Source organism: Homarus americanus, unplaced genomic scaffold (assembly GCF_018991925.1).
Source record: "Homarus americanus isolate GMGI-L3 unplaced genomic scaffold, GMGI_Hamer_2.0 scaffold4896, whole genome shotgun sequence".
NCBI classification, from domain to species: domain Eukaryota; kingdom Metazoa; phylum Arthropoda; class Malacostraca; order Decapoda; family Nephropidae; genus Homarus; species Homarus americanus.
The window spans coordinates 584,105-590,104 of record NW_024749657.1 but is presented as its reverse complement, the minus strand read 5'-3'; the positions used below and the strand labels follow the sequence as shown (position 1 = coordinate 590,104).

Here is a 6,000-nt window from a genome sequence, read left to right as displayed (position 1 = left end):
CTGACCCCGGCCTAAGTACTTGAATAACCCTACGATATAACCGTGTTAAGGAAACCACACCTGGCCAAGACACACCCGGACCTGACTCAAGGGAACCAGAATTCTCACCACCACTCAATCAGTTCAACCCGGCGTCATGACCTTGTTAATTCAAGGACCCGCTAATTAGCGAGCACTCCTGTTGACCTAACAACCCGGTCAAGACACACCCAGTTCAGTAGGAGAGGTTACCCCCCGGCTCGTCCAATATATAGGGGCTGGAGCTCCTCTCCCGGAGAGGGTGTCTTGTAACCAGGAAAGGCCAGCTACTACGTCCCCAGTCCCGCTCGAGAGAAGACCGCCACTAAGTGTAAGTGTAACGAAGTCTCAGCCGGGTCCGTCGACAGAGTGCTGTCAACTCAACGTGTAACAGTAAGTGCTGGCTGTGTAGACGGTAGGAGTGCGGTGATCCCGAACCTCCCCAACGATCGACTTAGTGAAGTGCCCATTCTAGTTGTGAGGTTAGGTTATACGAGAATACCATAGTCTATCATAAACTGTGTACGAACCCCCCATTAATCCCCCCCCCCATTGAACTAGTAAAATAAAGCTGTAACACGCATTGGTGTTTTATATACTACACTTGTACTGTGCCTGTGTTAATATACAGTGTTGACATCACACCCTCGAGACACGCTACCACATCCTCTCACTATAATACTCTACTACTATAAACTCCTAGCTTACTTCTTCATGTGAGATTTTGTCTCATTATAGGTGGTTGTACTGCCTAAGCCCGTATAGTGGACGAAATACTTAAAAATCACGATAAGTGCGGTGGATTTTAATCTACACTTATAGAGAACACGTAATGTTAATGTATGAAAGTGAACAGTACAGTAGAGTCATAACTCACAGCCTCAATATATAAAAAGCAATGAGGTTGGCAGTAAATTCGACCGCTTTCATCCACGTAACTGAGGCCAGACAACCATTCACAGCTGAGTTGACTGGGTCACATACGGGCACGAACCAGGTCAGTCTGACGTCAATCAAAGACAACAATAGGAAAATAACAAATCCAGTCGTGATATACAGTATAGGGTTACTAAGTGATGGCCGTTCCCCCAAGAGAGCAAGACAGGAAAGAGCTACCACCAGGTTATGCAATACGTCAACGTTGTGAGGTATCATGTACGTCAGTGGATCAGGATTCCGGTAAAACCCTCGAGTGTTGGCTTCTGGTTTTCAGAGGACTGCCAGTAGTAAGTCATTCATCAGGTAAAGGTTTCCGGTGTGGGGTAATAAAGGACAGCCCGGGACACACTTCCTGCCCCTGTAAACATTTGACAACCTCTGGCACTGTCCGTCACTTTAAAAACCAAAAGGGTCCTTCTAGAATATTCTCAACAATATAAAATACTCCCGAAAACTAAAAAATATCGGAAATGTCGTCAGATGCGATAGGAATGTCGCTGTTAATGATGTTCTTCGACAATATTTGGTGAAGTCAGTCATCATGGTCTACAACTAAGCCTATATGTATGAAAAAGACAACTTCCTATTATCAAATAAGACACTGCCCGTTGATCTCGTCGCTCATTGCTCATATTACCCGATAGCTTTACATTTCAGAAATATCAAACAAATTATAGTTACAATTAAGGGTTTACGCCAGATAGTTAAATTCCCACCGTAGTCATTGATAGCCTATCCCTGGTAACTAGTCGATGAGCGGAGGAATTGATCACTAATGCAAAAATTCGTGGAATATTTATCTCTAATTAAGTCTTGGCTGTTGGTGTATAGTGTTGTCATTGATCTGGAAGACTAGCTTGGAGATTCTGGGTGTTGAAGGGGAGTGACGGAGTGTAATAGAGACAGTATAATGATGGATCTCGTAACTAATGCTATGTTTAGATAAGACTTTACAGAAACACACACACGCCTGAATGAATTATAGTACATTATTATAATCTGGGTGCTTACATTTCGTCGTCTATAATTATAATTATTAACCAAACCATATTTTCGTTCTTTTAAAAAAACTTCACAGATTATATTTAATTAGTGGTTATTAATTAGGTTACATGGGTAATTAACACTTAGGCCACATACCGTTATATACCTTAACGCGATAAGACTGTATCCACTTTTTTGCACTCAGTAACTATATCAGTTCTCATGTACAGAACCAAATACGCAATGTGCTTGAATACTTCTCACGTAAATGTGAATAACAAAGTGTGAGGCCAGACATACTACCTCACACGCCTGTACTCACGCATTTGTGAATAAGTTACCCTTTATGTATAGAACTAAACAAATAATGTAATTGAAATACTGTGTAACATTCAGTGCCATAACATCCTGACAACGGGGGTTAATTATTATGACCCGTTGTAAACTCTACTCTGTAATCCTTTTGCGCTACCGCTCACAGGATGAGTGTGGGGTGCACAATAAAGTAGCCGCTGTAAGCGGCAAAATCAAATCCTTAACGCGATAAAGATTCTCAAGGGTGCCTAAGTTCATTTATTTTACTCTTAACTTAGACTATATCTATTGGAGTAGGTATAGACTAAAGTAAATAGGAAAAAAATTTATTCCTATTACGTAATTGAAAATCCCGGGCCACTTGTCTCTCCCTCTGCAGGCACAGTGACAGGGCGAGAAACCTAGTCGACCTCTCCCGGACACGCACTCCCAGTCTCACACTGTTCTCACGGGCAGCCAGTCGTACGCGGGACGTGGAGCAGGAGGAACGCTTTTTACGTCGCTCTTGCTTACCCTGAGTTACCATACCCTAATACGGGTTTAGATAAGACTTAAACGCAGGAGACATAGCACAAACACTAAAGCCATTCTCTTCTTGGTGACTTGTAACAGCAGTTTAATCAAGAAGTTGAATTGGGTGGTTCCTGAGCGTGGTTATATCTCCACTGTCTACATCACCCTCGACCTTTCGATTCAGGTTCAGAGCAATCAACAAGGTATGTGATACTTGGTTTTAGGACGGAGTCTCCCTCCTACCCAATGTTGACCCGCGGGTGCTCCTTCGTACTGTTCCTCGCTATGTAACCTAACCTAACATAACCTACACCTAACCTAATATAACCTACACCTAACCTAATCTAACCTAACCTATACCTAATCTAACCTAACCTAACCAAAGACAAGTAAGTTAACCTAAAACAACACAATTACTAACCTAACCTGGCCTACTTGTATATAAGCTAAACTCAACGTATATAATCTTATAAAGGCAGTATCACTAAATGAAACCCTGATATAAGTAAAGCTATAGGCAGCAGTCCTGTCTTATAAGTAATAGTTGTTCTTACGGAGACAACAGAGGGAGGTGCTGGGGGCTGCTACTACCTGTTAGTAATGGGAGTTAATTAGGACTGAGGACTAGGGGACTGATAGGGGACACCGCATGAACAAACACTAGCTGGGAGATCGAATATTATTCTCAGCATACCATCGTGGGAGAGGGAGGGAGGAGGGTTAGGTAGGAGGGAGGCAAGGATCTATGACTACTGAGCTAAAAACTCGTGGGAATGTGTGTCCTTTGTGAGATATAAACAGAAATGGAAATTTGTGTTAAAAATGGTATCGTTGATTTAATTATGAACAAAACTGAACATACAACTATGATTTTCAGAGACATTGCCAAGAAGAACAAATTACGACTTAAATATAGTTTCCCCTTCAATGAGACGCGAATGAAAGAAACTCTCAACTTAAATAAAGCTTAACCAATAATTTGAAAACTCGTTTTTAAGTTGTAACAAAAGAGAGATATTAAAGACTAACATAGAGCGAGCTTTAATCCGTATGGTTATAAGCTCTATCTCTCTTTAAGAATGTGTAAGCTGGCTCTATCTAGTTGAGGCAGTTATTTTGAAACCTCGATTTTCGCCCATGGCACGCACATACCCGCCCACCCTTGCCAACTTTTTTCACTTTTACTTTCATCCTCTTCGCCACTGATCGGCTTGTTAGCCGCTTGGGCGATCGGTCACGTCTCTTTTCCTTTATATTCTTCACCAAATGGTCGGCTCGCTAGCCGCCCGGGCGATCGGTCACGTCTCTGTCACGCACTGTTGGCAAATACTGGGCATGCACCGGCTCCTGAATGTACCTGAACCCGCTCCAGTGTTGGTCAAGTCTTCTCTTGAAAGAGCTCACACTCGGTGCCGTCACAACACTCTCTGGTAGATTGTTCCAAGAGTTTACAACCCTCACTCCGAAAAAGTTTGCCCTCACGGTTTTAGTTTAACAAATTTATTGGCTGAGCTTGTAGTGCAGTTTGCCTATTCTGAGTAATTCAGTCAGGTCTTGACACTGAGGGTGGTATCACTTCTCACTGCCACGCACGACAGAGGTTCATACACAAAGAAATACATCATATTCATTAACAGCTATAAATGTATATAGGTCAGATTCATATGGGTAATGTCACTGTTCACTGCCATGCAGGACAGAGGTTCATACACAAAGAGATGCATTATATTCATTGACAGTACAAATACATATATGTACACACACACACACACACACATATACATACATATACATATATACATACACATATACATGTACATATACACACATCCTTGACCACCGAAGGGTCAAGACGTACCTGGCGCTCCTCTCGGAGCAGCCAGGTCAACTGTTAAGTTGGCCCATACCAACCCCCTCCCCTGAACCCTCCTCCCCACCGGAATATCAACAAGTTCTCGCCAGAAGTTACAATTTCATTTAGGAAAGGAACGGAACCAGTGTTAAACAGTGGTGAACAGTGCTTAAGTCAGTGAGAACAACTCAACAGTAACAGTCGTACCCAAGTTAACCTTCACACAGTGAGGTCCCAGATACCCAGTGATAACGGCCCCCGCGAGACCCAACAACAACCACCGATGTGTTAATCCGTCTACGATAGGAAGGCCTGGGACCAAACCTCACTCATATAACACCATCTGTGAGGGAATTACTACACCACATGTCCCTCATAACACCATATGTGAGGGAATTACTACACCACGTCAAGTCCCTCATCACACCATCTGTGAGGGAATTACTACACCACGTGAGGTCCCTCATAACACCATCTGTGAGGGAATTACTACACCACGTCAGGCCCCTCATAACACCATCTGTGAGGGAATTACTACACCACGTGATGCCCCTCATAACACCATCTGTGAGGGAGTTACTACACCACGTGAGGCCCCTCATAACACCATCTGTGAGGTAATTACTACACCACGTGAGGTCCCTCATAACACCATCTGTGAGGTAATTACTACACCACGTGAGGCCCCTCATAACACCATCTGCGAGGGAATTACTACACCACGCCAGGTCCCTCATAACAACATCTGAGGGAACTACTACACCACGTGAGTTCCTCCTAACACCATCTGGGAGGGAGTTACTACACTACGAGTTTGCTGTTCAACACCTACATTAATCTGTATGTTCACTGTATGTTCCTTTACCTTTCTCTAATGAAGGCTTTTGTTAAACCACCAATGTATGTAATACGTCATTTATGTCCAATGTATATTTTCAGCCTTCGGGCTGCAGAATTTTTTCAATAAACCGTTGATTATTATTATTATTATTATTATTATTATTATTATTATTATTATTATTATTATTATTATTAGGGGAACACACTTTCGGTTGCATGAGTTCTGACACTTGATTCTGGTAGATTTGAGGTCACAGATTCTGAAAATGGCATTCGTTTGTGCAGATCAGGTCTAGTTATCTTATCACATACCCTAGTCTAGATTCAGCAATCAGGCCTGTGCCCCATTCAGATGATGTTCCAAAGCCTATCTTCACTCAACTTGCTTCCGTTGAATCTGACAGTGAATATGACACTGAGGTCACAGAGGAGTCAACTAACAGAAATAGTGACTCAGATTTTGCAGGCATATCAACAGAACCGCAAACATTTAGCCAAACAGAACTCAATGACTTAGTTCGAGATCTGGGTCTGTCTAA

General features: G+C 42.6%; 1 protein-coding gene across 1 annotated transcript in view; it reads left to right on the top strand.

Moving 5' to 3' along the window:
* Positions 1–2,676: 2,676 nt before the first annotated feature.
* Positions 2,677–6,000, top strand: part of LOC121853642 (tyrocidine synthase 3-like) — a 28,302-nt gene continuing 24,978 nt past the window's right edge. The window contains exon 1 of the mRNA XM_042347917.1: positions 2,677–2,972. The gene's annotated coding sequence lies outside the window, so the exon portion shown is untranslated. The remainder of the gene's footprint in view (positions 2,973–6,000) is intronic.